The sequence below is a fragment of the Dermacentor andersoni genome, chromosome 4 (assembly GCF_023375885.2).
Source record: "Dermacentor andersoni chromosome 4, qqDerAnde1_hic_scaffold, whole genome shotgun sequence".
Classification (NCBI taxonomy): domain Eukaryota; kingdom Metazoa; phylum Arthropoda; class Arachnida; order Ixodida; family Ixodidae; genus Dermacentor; species Dermacentor andersoni.
In genome coordinates this window covers 91,547,873-91,565,496 of record NC_092817.1, presented here as the reverse complement: position 1 = coordinate 91,565,496, position 17,624 = coordinate 91,547,873, and the positions used below count along the sequence as shown (strand labels likewise).

At 47.6% G+C, this 17,624-nt stretch overlaps 1 protein-coding gene across 6 annotated transcripts in view; it reads right to left on the bottom strand.

The window, feature by feature from the left end:
* Nucleotides 1-17,624, bottom strand: part of LOC126536467 (glycoprotein 3-alpha-L-fucosyltransferase A) — a 159,191-nt gene that overhangs the window by 35,624 nt on the left and 105,943 nt on the right. Inside the window, exon 1 of one of the 6 annotated variants that reach the window (XM_055074026.2) lies at nt 400-482. The exons of 4 other annotated variants lie outside the window; for them this stretch is intronic. The gene's annotated coding sequence lies outside the window, so the exon portion shown is untranslated. Of the gene's footprint in view, nt 1-399; nt 483-17,624 lie in introns of those variants that run through there. One more of the 6 variants, XM_055074027.2, reaches the window with a different exon arrangement.

Here is a 17,624-nt window from a genome sequence, read left to right as displayed (position 1 = left end):
GCTTTTTAAACAAGACGGTTCTTTTATCCATTGAAGCACAAGAGCAACTGGAAGGCCCATGTATTTTGTCCCACACTTTGGGAAATATCTCGAAATATGTGTAAGCTGGAAATTCATTTCAACTGGACACGCCTTGCAAACTCACCGGCTACAATTCGTAAATCCCAGTACGTGCCGTAAGTTAATGAAGAACTTAACTGGCGAATTTTCGTCAATTACATGAGTTCGCGTTCCCATTTCTCGTGCTAGTAGTGTCCGCCTTTTCGAATAAACGCATCTCAAGGACGAGAATTACGCTGTCAGCCACAGGCGCGATTTCTTAAAATTCTGCAAACCTTGAAAAACGATCACCCCGTATACCACCACGCAGCCAGAGTTTTCACCTTATACAATACGCACCCGTGGCGAACTCGCAAGCTTCCTCAAGTGCGCGCGATCCGGGACACGGCTCTGAATAACTGAAGTCGGAAGGGCCGTCGTACGCAGCGGTCACCTACCGAACTCTCTAACGCTCCGTGAGCGTGTGTGTGCCTTGTTTGGGACCCGTCACGTCAAAATCGGTGACAGCGCTCGTAAAAAACGCGTCGAAACACTGCTGTTTCTCCGTTCTTTTCCCGTCTCCTTTTCCCCCAGCTGGTTTAGGAGGTAAACGAGCTCGCGAAGCTATGCGCGCAGACCGGCAGCAAAACATTTAAGCGTTCTGGCGAAAACAAAGGGCGGGAGTCTTCGCGTCAGGAAACGCGCCGTGCGCAGATGGCGCGAATCATTTGTTGCGCCTCTCTGAATATACATGCACTTTAATTTTCGTCGTTCCAGCATCAAATGGGGAAAGATGCCTATTGTTCTTCGCTGCGGGTGATTTTTCTTCGTTGCCTCCCCACCCCAGCGCTCCAACAAGCCTGCCCTTATTTGTATGCTTTCTTTAAGTTTTCCGAATCGGGCTCGTTGCGTTGCCTGTCGCTTGATGGTGCGGCAAAATTATGTGGAACCTTTAAGCGACAGTCCTGGATTTGTCATCTAAATGTTTTCATTCTTCACAAAGCCTGTTGTTGAGCGAATGGGTCACGCACATTTTGAGTACAGGAAACAGCGTAAAACGTACAAAGAGGGACAAACAAACAATAATAATCGCGTTTTGTTGTTTTTGTTTTGTACGAACGAAGCGATCAGTCATACGTACGTGAGAAAATGGAAGAAAAGCACAAAAGAAACAGCCCATCGTACCAGAAATCCGCTATAAGAGGACCTGTTGTCGAGTCGGATAGTCAAAGGTATTTAGCGTGAAACTTGAAAAAAGAAAAGGAAACGTTACTAACACAGCATCTGTGCTTTAGCGCAGATGCTGACGGATTGTAAGACGTTCGCACGCCGCAAAGCAACAGAAGCGGTTTTTTGGTAGCCACGAAATGTATACACACACAGCGCAAACCTCGGGCCCTGTAACGCAAAACTATTCCAATATGTTTTTATTCCAATCTCCTGACGTCAAATTTACGTAACCGCCGATGCAGGCTTCGGGCGGTGATCCGCAGCGTTGCCTGAACAGCCAAATCAAACCCTCTCCTCGTTTATATATAGAAGGTCACTTTTGTTTGCTTTCAAAACGAATAACATTGCCTGCATTGAATGGTTTTTCTTAACTAATTGGCTGACAAGGGGCGATGAGCACGCTAAAGTGGAGAGGGTTTCGATGGGGCCGAGCCAGCGCACTGAAAATAGATAACTGGGTGAAGAGGCAGGTGCCGGAATCTGCGATTGGTCCGCTTTCCCTTTCTTAGCTTGCGGTGGTTTGTCTAAAATCGCGGCGGCGTGCAATGGAAGGTTAAAAATGCCACTAAAACGGATCGTCAGCAAAAAAACGTTGGCAGAGCGATGTCCTATGCGTGCCGAAAGGGCTCGATAACGTTATACGGCCACGCAACTAAACCCATGCTCTCCGACATGTTCGACTAGCCAGTGCCTGAGCGATGGGCGGCAGCCATTTTTCCTTTCGGAACGGGGTAGCCTGCGGCTATTCAGAGAAAAGATCAGTCTTTTTCGGCATAATAATGCATGTTTAACGCGCACACGTCACATTGACTCAATGAGTTTTCGCGGTTTTGCGACGTCGAGTGGCAGACAAGTGAAATGGCTGCAGCCTGAAGCCTTTTGACCAATAGCAGAGGGTTAATATGGCCAAAAGGTGTCGAATCAGAAATCATTATTTTTCTTTTATTCGGTCGAATCATGCGTAGTAATTGTGTATACGTCATGTCAGATTGGAAGCTATCGCGGTTTTCGTGACGTCGCATGACAGTCATGCAAAGTGGGTGTGGCCCTGAAAAGCTATTGACCAATCGCGGAGGGCTGATTGCAGAATTGGAATAGAAATGTTTGGAATAGCTTTACATTATAGCGCCCCTAGTGCCATACTGGAACGATCATTTCAGAGCACTTAAGCAGTGCCAGAATATTTTAAAATGTCGTTAAGACCGCAGCTTAGTTTCACTGCGACTGTAAACGGCGGCGCTCCGATAGCGATGAACAAAATGCCACATTATCGCTAGTGCACCTGCTTGTTCTAGGAATACCTCTTTAAATCTCTCCTCCACTAGTTACATTACGTTGCCAGCGCGGACGATCGGTCTAATATGCACTACGTGCATTGCTGTGCGATTTCCTTCTTGCTCGTCGTGGGACTGCACGTTGTTATGATCGACCTGTCAGGTGTGAGAACCATTCAAATGGGCTACCCCAGGTCAACAGAATTGGCCTCTTTTTCGAATCGACGCCACCTCGTTCTCCAGGAGCTGACCCAAAATGACAGAAGAATAAACCGGATGTCAAGACGACGTCCCCTTTTTCCCCGAGCTGACACCAAGGATGGGCAAAAGGGAATGACAGGCTGCGGAAGAAAACGGCGACAACGAAAGGACCGCCAGAGGTTATTTAAGGCCGTGCTGGCCCAAATTTTAATAGAACCGCTCGAGACTCAGATGAGAGTCACATCCATGTACCAATGAAGTGAATACAGTCTTTTCTACTTTTTTTTCATCATCACGATGCCCGGCTTCGTCGTAGTTTCCTGATTCCTGCAGTGAAGACCCACCTCACCCGGTCGAGATTATATCAACGTCGAACATGTACTCAAAACTCAGTGCGCGAGTGTTTTAAAGTTCCGCCTACGTCGAAACGCGCCCACTGTGCCCGGTAACCGAACCTTCGACCTCATGCTCAGAAGCGTCGTGCCATTTAGCCACTGATCCATGGTGCGGTGGGTCTCAGAACGAAACTTAACGTACCGCGAAAGCAATTATCCGCCTTCCGATATCGATCAGTGATTCGAAGCCACCAAACCAAAAAGAGTGCAGTTTGTGCTGTGAAGAACGCTCTCTCTGGCTCATGACGTTTCTCGTGACTTGATTACAGAGCTGCAGGCGTCGCACGTACCGCTATAGAGGAACAGGAAACACGCTCAAGCACACACACAAACAGAAAAAAAAAAAGAATCTGCGCCAGTTACCGCGCCGTATGTTGACGCCGCCAATCAATACTGCAAGATTGCTCTAGGCGTGAACTTCTTCCCGCAAACTTTCGCTAACTTCTTGAGCGCATAAGAACACCATACGTGCACGTGAAAGAACTGCCTCACGGAACGAGGAAAGAGGCAAATCCCTCCCTGTCTCGCTTCCCGAAAGCCGAGCAAGCTGTCGCTGCTCGTCGATCTTCGCGGCCTGCAAGCGATGGAGGAATGAAACAGAAAAGACAACAACCTGAGCGACGTGCACGAAGTGTCGTTTCATCTGGCGCGTCGGTCTTGCTGGAGATAAGCGAAGCTTTCCTATGCACCGAGCGCGACGACAACTAGAAAACAGCTCAAAATGCACAACTCAGTACGCCTCCTTTTGCGTTCTTCCCCGTTTTCCACGAAGTTCCCCCAGTATGTACAAGTTTTCCGTAAAGTATTCACCTATACTACTAAGAAAAATATGTTTAAGTATTATCAGCCCAAGGCCTGTAGGTTAGCTTAAGAGAACATATTTCTTGTTCCACTTTGGTACATATTTAGTATAGAATATATGGCTCAAGCAAAGGATGCAGCGATATCCGAGACGCCACGGACATGCGCTTGTCCTTGTTCGCGTTTATCGTTCAGGTTTATAGCGTTCAGTTCCATTATTCTTTCAAAATGGGGCTGACTTTAAGAACATTGTGAAACGTGAATTCTCTGAGGCAGTGGCTGGTCACTGGTTCGATTACAGACACGGTGCTGTTCCTGGACAATATGCAGTCGCCTAAAAGAACGTCACAAATAAGTATACATACACAAAAGAGTTAAGTGTGTACAGCCTTTGTCAAAAGTATACAGGCTATTCAGCGTCTTCGCCATATACGTCATTCGGCGTTGACGGTGCTGTTCCTGTGTTGGTCCTGATACTCCAGACCTCATGATGGTGAGTACACGAGCTGTTTCGATTCTCCATGGCGTTGGAACTTATGAAATACTAAAGGAACGGCCTCAAACAGCACGCATGTAGTGAGTCTGGCAGACGCAGGTAACGTAGCCCTTCTACTTTTGACGAAGAGTGTACATTTGGGCGAGTCGAGTTAGCCTATGACGCACTCCGAGGCTTGACAGCGCGCAAATGCAAACGACCAACGCTCGAGAAACGAAGACACTAGCCCGGGCCGACTTCCAACTCATTTTTATTTCACAGTCTCTGACTTGCGTACGCACAACGCGGTAAGAGAAGTACGAAAAAAAAAACATGCAACAAAACAAATGTATAAATATTAGTGAAATATCCGCGTAGTTACCGACGAGCAAAAGCGCGAGTTTACGAAATGTACGAACGATTCGCTAGTGTCTCGGGCACCATGCAGGCCAGTGGTCTCGCACTTCCAAGAAAGCGCTGCAGACCGCAAACTCCTGTTTCATTTCTGAAGTGCGTTATCGTGTACAGCGCGCGCCGGGAACCCCAAAGCGACCCCCGCTGCTCCCTTCGTCACGGTTCACTTCGTGTGGTGCACGCTTCGCTGGTGCGACAAAACGGGAACGCGTGCCGGTGGTTTCGCCCACCGTGGAATGCGCACTGTGCGTTGACACCAGTCGCAGTGACGGAACAAAGATGAAAAACAAACAAACAAGAATGCAAACAAACAAACCAAAACAAGTAAATAATTCTAACATATTTCTCCGTAGAGTGAAAAAAAAAAAGACTTCGCTAGAAATTAACCAGCCACCTGGTATCTCAGGTTGCTCTCCCACCTTAGCGCCTGTTTCTTTTTTGTCTCTTACATTGTTAGAACATTTGCAATCGCCAATTGTAGTTGTACCGTTGTCTTCAGTTTACTGTTTGTTATTCCCTGTGCGGTATTTTCTGGCCATTCTCTCAATCAACGCGCTTCAACTAGAGCCACTGAACTAGCTGCACTGCGGGCAGCTTTTATTTACTTCATAGAGAAGACAGCTGAGTCTTGGGTCATCTTCACGGACACAAGAGCGGCCCTACAGCCCCTGAAGTCGTTACGCGTGCAGGAACAACTCGTGATGGACATCAGACGCTTATGCAATAAAGCCTGCTAACTTCATCACAGCGTTGCGCGGCAGTGGTTACCAGCCCAGTGCGGAATACAAGGCAACGTCCAGGCTAAGCGTGCTGCCGAAGCTGGACACGATACTTCGAGAGAAATGGTCCAGATACCTTTCTTGAGAAAAGACGCGGCGACACTGGTATCTGCACAGGCTTGGCATCTCCAGCGATCCTTCTGGACAGATGCCAGCTACTAGTATGGACCCGTATACAAAATACATCCATCATGCGACTTTTAGATTCCGCGAGGCTTCAACAGATGAGACCAAGCATGCCTTCACCGCATAAGACTCAACGTCACCTACACAAACTTCAGGTGTAAGATTCAACTCACGGACTCGCCAATGTGTTCTGAATTTAACGACCCCGAAGACCTGCGACATATTTCGTGCGACTGCTACGCGTCAGAGAAGGCGTCACTGCACCTTCAACGGGACTCGAGCTTGTCATTACAGCACATTCTCGGCCCTTGGCAAAGCACCACCTGTGCGTTACGTGCAACGAGGGCGCTGCTGACGTTCTTGCGGGCCACGAGCCTTAACGAAACTTTGTAAATCTCTCTATAGTGTATCTATGCGTGCGTGCATGCGTGCGTGCGTGTGTGTGCGTGCGTCTGTAGGTGCTGTAAAGTGTTTATCACTGTATATATCATAATTATCACCCAGCACCTGGAGTAGCATGTTAGGCGAACAGCCAGACTAACATCTCCAGCATACCATTGAAGCTTGTTTCTCTCTCTCTCTTCTTATATAGAGCGCCCGGGCCCTTAAGGTGCAATGAATGAATAAAACTCTTAGCTAAGGCTACTCTTGAAGTGTGCCTATTGACAGCGAGCCCCAAAAGTACATCAGGAATTGGAAAATTGGCTTCAATTCACTTTCTGTCTCATTTTCGCTTGGACAAAAAGCCAAGGAAAACGCACGATGACGGCTATGCGTGGGCACTTGGTGTTGTTAGCAGGTCAGTGCTGAAAAATCACCACCAGAGTGCCGGTGGTGCTCGTCATAGCGGAAGAGCCGACCCCGGAAATACACACTCGGTTGGGGTTCAGGTCGTTCAGTATCTATATGCAGGAGGGCTTGCTTTAGGACATGCATGATAAATTCGGACTTCCTTCCTATACTCCTCAAGCGGAGAGGTGCGCTCATCTGCTGTCGGGGAAAAAAAAAACACAAATAATATCATCGGGTCTCCTGAAGCGTCAGATATTGGAAACCTTCGAAACACCGCTTGCACCATTAATCGCAGGGAAAGTAAAGCATTACTTGAATGAATCTTGACTCCCAGCAGAGACCCAACGATAACAAGAGACAGCCCCGAAAATCTTACAGCGGGAGCCTAAATATACTGAAAACAAAAAAAGACTTTTGTTTTTTTGTATAAAAGCAAGGCCTAAGTCTGCATACATCTATAGGTATGGCGGGCTATATAGGTATATAATATACCCGCCTGTTCCTTCCGTCTTTCATTTCCGCTTACCCTTCCCCACGAGCAGGGTAGCAAACCAAAATCTTATCCCGTTAGCCTCCCTACCTTCCCCCATCCCGTTAATCTGTCTCTATATATATGCGCCAGGCTGCTTTTCTTTTTTATGTCACACCCAGGCACGTACCCAAGGGGGGGCCCTGGGGGCCCCCCCCCCCCGAATTTAAGCGGCATACGCCCCCCCCCCCCCCCCCCATCAACCCACGCCACCACTCCTCAAACACATTCCTAAAGCGCCGACAAATCAATCTACTTGGCGGTCATCATTTTTGCCGTCTTTTACAGCGAAAGCAGTGTATGACTAACTTCTCTAGTTTTTTCGGCGTCCGTTCACAGAAAAAAATCATCATGTGGGCCGATCCTGCATGGTGATAGTGAAGAAAGGGTCCAAGATCAATGGCACATACCCCTTTGGACTCGGGAACCTACAGCGCGCCCTTCGGAGTCTTCAGGACGGGCCCATGTATGGGGAGCTCTTAACCCTTGCTTATATCTTCGGGAGCGGCCTTGGGAAGTTCTTAATGCCTGCTTCAGCTTCCCCGTGGGTCGTTCCGGCATTGCACTATCTTCGGGATCGACCCACGTATGGCGAGCGCTTAACGCCTGCTTCACCTCTGCTGCGGGTGGGCCTGGTACTGCAATATCTTTGGAATGGCCTACGTATGGGGAGTTCTTAATGCCTGCTTCACCTCCGCCGGGGGTCGGCCCGGCATGGCACTACCTTCGGAATGGACCCACGTATGGCGAGCGCTTAACGCCTGCTTCACCTCCGCCGCGGGTGGGCCTGGTATTGCAATATCTTTGAAATCGGCCTACGTATGGGGAGTTCTTAATGCCTGCTTCACCTCCGCCGGGGGTCGGCCCGGCATGGCACTACCTTCGGAATGGACCCACGTATGGCGAGCGCTTAACGCCTGCTTCACCTCCGCCGCGGGTGGGCCTGGTATTGCAATATCTTTGAAATCGGCCTACGTATGGGGAGTTCTTAATGCCTGCTTCACCTCCGCCGGGGATCGGCCCGGCATGGCACTACCTTCGGAATGGACCCACGTATGGCGAGCGCTTAACGCCTGCTTCACCTCCGCCGCGGGTGGGCCTGGTATTGCAATATCTTTGAAATCGGCCTACGTATGGGGAGTTCTTAATGCCTGCTTCACCTCCGCCGGGGGTCGGCCCGGCATGGCACTACCTTCGGAATGGACCCACGTATGGCGAGCGCTTAACGCCTGCTTCACCTCCGCCGCGGGTGGGCCTGGTATTGCAATATCTTTGAAATCGGCCTACGTATGGGGAGTTCTTAATGCCTGCTTCACTTCCGCTGCGGGTCGGCCCGATATTGCATTATCTTCAGGCCGACCCGCAGCGGAGGTGAAGCACTTTGCTTTTCGTTTGAGAGGTTTGACTGTCGTCAGCTTTCGCTGCCATTCCAATCTTCACAGAGTGGAATGGTTGCCAATTTTTGCACTCGTTTTGGATAGCGGTAGTTATCGACATCCCCTGGGGTGTGGAGACCAGTTTTCTGATCGATTCAGTGCCCGCGCTACTAACTTAAGATAAATTCAGGCAGAGCGTAGTTTATTGTTTTAATTATAATATTTTATTTTGTTTATAATGCCCAACAAAATTTTTATCTGACCATCTATTCAACGATCACGCGCATCGCTGTTGCTTCGTTAGTTCAACCTTCCTTATTTAGACTGATCCAGGGGCCAGGAAAGGGATTCGGTTCATAGTCAGCTGTTCTGTATGCTCGTGGAACGAGTTGTTGACGGAGAAACTGTCAGTTGCATTTAACTTTTCCTTTTGCTTCATTATTTCCTCGAGTGACGGCTCGCCGCGACGCTGGCAGATCTTCTGAACCATATATCCGCGATATGGGTTAGATATGATGGAAAATTAGATATTGCGAAACAGCGTGCAATACAGACCCTGCAATAACCGTTAAACCCATAAGCAATACGACTGTCACCCGTTACCTCGTATGGTTTTTCCCTAATTGCACAGCACTTTTCGTGCAAAATTGGCAACTGGAAACAAGAGTCGCAATGAGATGAGAAATTAAGCGATCTACTAAGGGAGAAAGCCACGGCAACAGCTAAACAGGGAGGAAAAGCGAAAATTGTTCGTGACAATATTTCTGGATCAATATCTTTTTATTTAAAAAGGAAGTAGAAAAAACGACACCGGAAGCTGAGAATAATTCCGTGTGTTGAATGACGCTTCTACAGTTATGAATCGAGCCGCTTGACGTATCCACTTCCCTGCTGTGCTAATGGGGGTGTTTTTCTAACCTTCCGCGGTGGCCTCAGTACGTCTAGAACCCCACAGCGTCCTGCGCTCTACGCGGTTGTACGGGACTGGGGACCACGAATCGTTACGTAACTTCCCAAATAACAGTACGAATCGGTTTTGGAACTTGGTAGAGCAGTAAACGAGGGATGCAAAATAACTGTGATTGTTCCGCAAATATACATTTCTCCATAATTCTTCCAGACATAATTCAAAAAACGCTACTAGAAATTCTTGTTTGGCACTTTCGCTTGTTAACGTGTTCTTGGCAAGGTACTTCCTGCGCATATTTCATGCGCGAGTCCATTTGATGTGGTTCTTTGTTTGCCAAGTAAAGAAGAGGTGTATCACACAGGTGTACCTGTGAGATACACGTGATTTCAATTCTCTTTTGCGGGTTTACGCGTCTTTATAGCTAATGGTGGGCATTATTCACATTTGTACTAGTAAAAATACCCTCCCCCTCATTTGCATAGAAATTTTACCTTGGGTTGGGCCTCCCCCCAAAAAAAAATTCTGCGTACGTGCCTGCTCTACCCTTGACTGTTTTCTATAAGGCAAAGCACGAAAATGGGCGGAAAGGAAGCCGCAGTCTTAAACGTGCGAGAAAACGACCCCACATCTATGCGTGTCTTACTCGTGTGGTATAAGAGGAAGCTGCGACGGCTAAGTTAAGAAATATTTTTTTTTTTGTCTGTATACGTCGGGTGCGTAGAATGGAATTGTGTTTACTCTGAATAGAGCGTCGGTTTTTCCCTTGAATTACACGTCGATAGACACATTCGGAGCGAGAGAGAGGGAAACTGAGAGCGCTCGAATATATTTGCTGTTGCCCCGTTTTGACAGTTTTATTACGCACACGTGCGGTCGAGCTGGCAGCCGCTTATGTTATAGAGCAGCTGGTTTCTCGGAGAATGCGAGAAAGAAAAACTTTTTTGTCGCTTCCTGAGGGGATCACTGTACCCAGCACTGGGGACGATGAGACCTGCAGTTACAACGCTACCTTGGGCAGCGCATTCGATTGACTGCAGTCGATCCTTCTGCAGTATATGACTGGTATTCGCTTGCCATACATCGAATTCTAAACATTACTTGCTGTGACCTGCACGTAGGCGCCCACAGTCAGGGTTTCACCCGCATTTTTGTTACGCGGCGTTACAAAACCTCATACAACGTTCGCTATTTCGAAACGAACGTTCTTGAAGTATGGCGTAGCTGAACCCCGTACAGTAGTTCTGATACGTTATATGTGCCGAAGAGGCACTGCAGCGAATAACAGTAATATAATTTCAATTTGCGAAACCCTTCAAAGTTACTTAAAAGACTGTATAGGAAGATGTGCAATGTTTACATATAGCTTAAGTGTCACACACGCCGTTTGGACCAGGAATTCGGATTGTGTCTTAGCCTCCGAGATAACGCACGCGCCTCCATAATTTTGAGGCCATGAACGTCTTGTTTTCAACGTTGCCACCACGTGCTGCATTAAGTTGACGTTATCTTCGATCGATCGATCGATCGATCGATCGATTGATTGATTGATTGATTGATTGATTGATTGATTGATTGATTGATTGATTGATTGATTGATTGATTCCAAATCGTCGCACGGACTGTAAGAAACACCGTAGTGAGGGCGCCGTAGTCTTGCATTACGGCCCAACCAGCATGAGGCCACGGCGGTTGAGAATCACACCGGCGGCCTTGTGCTCATGCTCAACAGTAGGACGTTATAGTCCGAGCCGCAGCGACGTCTCTCATGGCAGTTAGGTTATATGTTTTGACAATGAGAACTCTTTAGAAACATCGAACGCTGCAGTCGGCGGACGGTGTATCGACCCTGCTTGCAATGTAATTCGCAAGAAGATTTTGGGTCCTGCGCCGCCGGCACATATTTGTGTACTTTCTAACGTTTCCGTTTGTAATTTATTATGCTTTGTTATTACGCGCACAGGCGTACGGTGAAAGCCAGAATGTTTCGTACGGTTAGGCTCCCCCCAGATTATTGACGTGCCTGCGAGCTCACCCGGCCCTCACACGTTTCTCGCTTGTTAGCTACCTGTCGTGCCGAACACGGTGACAGCGCAGCCCCTGAGACTTGTCAAATGGAGGCAATTACTCGCTCGCTCCTTTTCCTCCAGAGCGACGGGAAAGGATGCTGCGAGCAAAATCGAAGGAGCTAGGCGAGGAAAATCGAGCTTGTAGCCGTCAAGCGCATCGAACACGGGCAGCACGCCTGCTCCTGGAGTTCTTCTTTTTTTCCCTTGCTACTTCTCGGAGAAAAAATTGACACGATGTCATGTTGTCGGGCCAGCTTTACGATTTGTCTATTTTTTTCCGAACACACTTGCGAAAGTCCCCATGCGTTTCTCCATCACGTTATTCTTTTTCTTATTTGTGCTTCCCCGATAGGCTCAAACTGCTAAAATGAGCACGTAACGGTTGAAGCTCGAAATTTCAAAGCAAATAACGCGTGACGTATTCACGTGACTAAGACGCCTATTTCTGATACCTCGCTGATCCTCTTCAACATCACTGCAAACAACTTAGAACTACTGCACTCGGTATTGCAAGTTCGTATTTGCACTATTCTAGGGGGTACTGGACGACAGAGCGGTCACGGGAAAAATAAAAAAAAAATGCTGGGACCATGGACTAGACTGTCATTCGCACAGAAAGCCACCAGTCTTGACTCTGGGATCACCTTTCGCACGATGGACGTAGTTGTGTGCATGCGCATAACTCCTTATCTATTTCCATTTACTTTCTTTTCCCACCTCCCCTGTAGGATAACAAACTACATGCAAGCTGGTTAGCCTACCTGCCCCTTCTTTTCTCTCTCTCTCTTCCGTCTACTCCTTTACAAATTTTACAAATAAAGATGCAGTGCTGGTTAATTTTGTGGTTTCTACAGGGTGCATTCTTGTGAAGCAGTCGCCAACTTTTGAACAAGGCAAATAGGCCTGCAGGAAGACGGAGACTTGAACTGACCAACAGTGGGCCAAAGAGGTTTCGACCAAACGAGGCCAACGTTTAGAAAAAGGGACTTGTCTTTGCCAGGCCTTTGACGAAGACAATTCTCCTTGTCGAAACGTTGGCTTCGGACTGAATATTTCTCTTGGTTTCCCAGTGTTGATCATGTCACCGGTGTTGCCACACATGCGTGAGAAGGTTTGTGTTGCTCTTGATCGTTGATGCTGGCCATATATACTGTAGATCTACATGTCACCAAGCAGCACTTTCAGCTGCGTTGGTATGCGTGATTTAACACGCGCTTTACTCGGCGCGAGATATTCCGCGGTGAAGCCTGAGCAGCTGCGGTGCATGCCCACAGACGCTTTTCTGTCACGTGCAACACTTGCCGTCTCGCACACCAGTAGTAAACAGCACAAAGGCTGCAGGAATGCAGGTGAGCTAAACCCGTCAGTGTGCTTGGACGCATGAGCTGCAGCGCTCTGAAAAAAAGTGCCGGAGTGTTATGGGATGGAATCGTAAATTTTAAAAAAACGCCGCATTGTTCAGAAGGTGGAACGCTGCGAAGGTACTGAGCGTGGGAAGACGAGGTTGATAATGTGGTTGCGAAAGCCTTAATTTAGAAGATGCGTCTATAGAATGTGCATCTATAGAAGACGCGTCGAACAGTGCGTAATAAACATAAAGACATGTTAACGAAGACCGTTTTTCTAAAGATTGTTACAAATATTACTTTTTTTTTCAACAGCTTGTGATCGGAATTGTCTTGCAGCATACGTTGTAAATACTCGCGAACAGTTTTATACTCTTCCTTCTGAATATTTGCAACCGTAGGATGTATGATTATATTGTTTCTTATTTCTTTCTTTTCTTTTTCTTTTGTAGTCCTGACTTTGTATTGCATGCATAACGGTTATCTCACTTCCGTCTTGGTCCTTATTGCGCCTGACAGTATTTGTAAATAAATAAATAATAAATGAATAAAAAATAAATACAGAGCATATAGAATAGAGAGCATCTGCATCATTTATTTTTCGCTGCAGTTTCAGCCAGGAGACGTATTCTCGGACGGTCACGTTCGGAGATATCACTTTCAGTGCGCGCTTATTGGCTGGTTGAGCAAAACCACTCGAATCGTACAACGCGCCATGCACTATACGTCACGCGAAAGGGATAGTATCGCCGAAAGCGATCGCCCGAGAACACGTCCCCAGAAGATCTAGGAGGGGCAGGGCAGCAGTGAATGTTTAGGCGCAGATAACAAGCCCCCTTACTAATAAGGATTAATTTAAGAGACAAAAATTATTGGAGCATGGCCTCACGCGTCGTACGTTTACAAAGCGACACTTGGCATTTCTGCGATTCATGAAATCGCAGAAAGAACAGCGCTTCCAGACGGGACACAAAGGAGGAACCACACACGCACACAGCGCAGTGTGTGTGTGTGTGTGATTCGTCCTTTATGTCCCGTCTTGAAGCGCTGTTCTTTCTGTGATAATGAACCAACTAGCCCATCAGTCAATCATGAAATCGACTGGCCTCAGTGACCGATTGTAGGCGTGAAGTGATGGACAACCGTATGTGTTCACACTGAGAGTACCTTCTTCCCTCCACTTCCTATCTTTATTCCTTTCATCCCTTCAACCCCCTTCCTCCGTGTAGCGTAGCAAACCGGACGTGCGTTTGGTTGACCTTCCTACATTTTCCTCCTTTCTTTCCTCCTCCTTCGAAACTAAAAAACAAAGCATGGCAAAAGAACGCCCAGTACACACGCTTTTCTTGCTTCCTTTACCTAGCTAGCGTCACAACAATACGACTTTACCAAGTCGTCACGTTCTCTGTTGTGTTGAAACGCGCAATAAGAGCTGCTCGTTTGGTTGTCTTCTGTTCGCGAAGTATGAGTGACGCTCTCTATGCCTTCACGCTCAACGTTCATTAGAACTTTTGTACGTACAATATACACCACTTGCTCGGCAAAGTGTGGCCAACGTAAACGGAAACTATGCAATAAAAGAAAAGAAAAACAAAGGAAGCTATTCCTACTGAAACGTTTAGTATGTCATTCAAATAATTACAGATTCTTCCGTAGAATCATTAAGGAATATACGGATTCGACATAATTTCCGCGAAATTTTCATAATAGTATTGTACGCAAAACATATGGAATTATTTTAGCCCATATGGAAAGTTTCAGTAATAGATATACGCACATACAGGGTGTTTCACGTGACTTGAACCAAGGAACCAAGGCACGTTGCTATCGTAGTGCAGTGCGCTCAACCGTGCGTCGAGCCTATCGCTTCTCAGGGACAACGGTGCTTTCTTTCCGCGTGCCACCGCCAAACATGATGACGCACTGTGAAGCCGATGCCTAGAGCCGCGGCCGCTCACTTCGCCACAGTCCGGGCGCACGGTTCTTTCGCAGGAAGCGCGGTTGAGAGCGCTGCAATACGGCAGCGCATGAGCGCAGTCACATAGTTATATTTCAATTTCGCGGGCTTTCTTTAAACGTCCGGAAAAGAAACACCACGCAGCATGTGCGCTAGAGCAAAAAATTGGATCGGTCGTATTGAAATGCCCTCTACAACGTAACGAAACGCGCGGGACCCTAAAGGGAATATTTAAAGAAGTTGCATAATTGATCTTAGTTAGTTAACTAATTAAGCGCAATATAATAAAATACCCTAAGGAGCGCCACATGAGGGCAAACCACATGTGGTTGGTTTCATTCAATTGCGGTTAAATGCTTTTCTGAAATCCTTGGTTCAAGTTGCGTGAAACACCCTGTATATATATAGACAACACACGGAGTCGAGCAAAGCGGTACGCGAGGCCTCTGTAACGCAGCAGAGGACAAGCATGAAGAGGTCACCCGATGCTGCACATTTCTTCGCCGCTAAAAAAATCAGCCACTTACTGAAGCAGCCATCTTAAATAGAGGAGTAAAACCCTCTGCTCACTACGTGACAAGGGCCACTGATGTCGCCGCATACCCTTGAAGATAGTTTTCATTACCCGCCGCGGTGGCTTAGTGGCTATGGTGTTGCGCTGCTAAGCACGAGGTCGCGGGCTCGAATCACGGCATCGGCGGCCATATTTCGATGGGGGCGAAATGCAAGAACGCCCATGTCATTGGGGGCACGTTAAAGATTCCCTGGGGGTCAAAATTAATCCGTAGTCCCCCCCACAACGGCGTGCCTCATAACCAATTCGTGGTTTTGGCACGTAAAACCACAGTTCAATTCAATTGAATAGTTTTCATCTCGCTGTTGTGCTCCTCAGATTCTCAGGCGTTCTCCATACTATCTCCTTAGCATCAGAATTGGACCATGGAAGCGTCGCAGACATATCAACATGGTTGAAGGTCTCTTAGAAGCTGACAAACGATACCTCGCTGCCTTTCTAACAACCGCATTTTTGACCCAGCCCTCGTAAACATAACTTGACAGCATGCAGAGATTGCTTGCACATGCTCACATGCAGCGGCTGTAGCCAGGACAACACGTTGCCCTTTAATCGGCTGCTAAGATAGGATAATTGCTTGCGTTTCCTGCAAACCTAAATCCGCATAGCTTTGACATTAACGACAAATGAATGAATGAAGGAATGAATGAATGAAAATCGATCGATTAGTAGGAGCCGAGAGAGCGAGAAAGTAGGTATTTGGCTTCCAGCTTGCTTTTTTCTAATGTCGGACTGCTATAGGTGTATGCCTATGCAGAACAAAAAAATAGCGCGTGGCTGGATCAGTGGCCTACCGCCAACGCCCAGCAGTCTCGGCAACAGCGGCCGTGTTAAAACCCCTTCCGGACACTAAACATGTATAACTGACAGCGCTCATTGTAGAACCTAAAACAGATTAACTACAAACAAGTTCTCGTGCCGGGTTGCACCATTTTAGGGTTTCTAGAACTCCATTCTATCAACGAGGCGCGCAGTCAGCATCTCTAGAAGTTAATCACCGCCTGAAGTAAACAAGTTATCGCAAAGTTTCCTTATAGATTGAGAGTACGAGGAAGTTTCTTGAATGTCGACGCGACTGTCTAGAGATTGCCAGCGTTCTTGCAACTGTGCCATCCGAAAGGTTTATCACCACTGCCTGGCAGCGGTCCCGCTATCGCGCGGACGTTTATAGAACCCTCCGAGTAACATGACACGCGCGGTCAGCGAATTTAGATATACACTTGCAAATGGCGGCCTCTAAGAGGCTCGCATTGATAGTGCGAGTCCTCATGCTCTCGCCTGTAGGGTTTCAATGACATCCGCGTTCGCGATCATACTTTTGTAAGTGACCATTGCAGAGCTTTCCGATCAGCTCCAGAAACCATCCGTATTTCTTCATTGCCGCGTCGCTGAAGACAAGTGCGAAGGTTTAAAAGCTTATATAAGTGTGGAGGAGCACTTGGAGCTGTTCATTAGGAATGTTTCAGGTGTTTAGCAGGCGAATAGGATGCACCGTAAATAAAACCTAAGGTGAATACTGCGGGCGTCCCCTCTATCGCTTACAATTACAAACTGTAGAAATTTTCGGTGAACCCGTGTCCAAAGCTCGAAGCTGCCATTCGTTCTGTATGCTTCACAATATCAGCGCGCACGAATCTAACACTGGAAAAAGCGTACACGTCTCCGCAGCTGATATAGCCTAGCTGATACACTGTCCATAACTTTCTCCTTCCGTTATTGCTCTTCAAGCGCTGTTATATATGTCACAATTCGGAACTGCACTCGGTCAGCGACAGCATGTTCCGGGACTTCCTGCCGTCATTCCTGTTCGCTTCTACTATGTTGTTTTCCTGTCGTCATTCAAGAGCAAAGGGACGCATTATGCGAGTGAAAACAGTTGGCATATTTCTTCTACGAAACTCGCGAAAAACGCTACAAAAGGGGGAAGAGGGGAGGGGGTAAGGGGCACACACCACACGTCGCTATTCACGCGTGACATTTCGAGCATTCAAATCGCAGAAAGCGAAATCAACATCGCACAATTCTATAATACTCACTGCGCGTGTGGATCGTCGCATCCCGCTTTGTATCTTTTTCTTTCCTCCACGAATACTTTCAGAATGTTTTTTCCCTTGCTTTTTTTCTTTCAGGGCGATCCGGAAGTACCAAAAAAAGCTGTCACACACGAACAGCTATAGCTCTCTTCGAGACGCCGAGCAGCTTCTACGTACGGACCGGGCCCGACCGGGCCCGACCGGCAGCCGACAGCGCCGAGCACTGTAACAATGCCCGAGAACACTGCCACGTATCCTGCACCCGTAGCTCTTGTTAGCAGCGGCGCCGATGACGGCGGACCCGCTG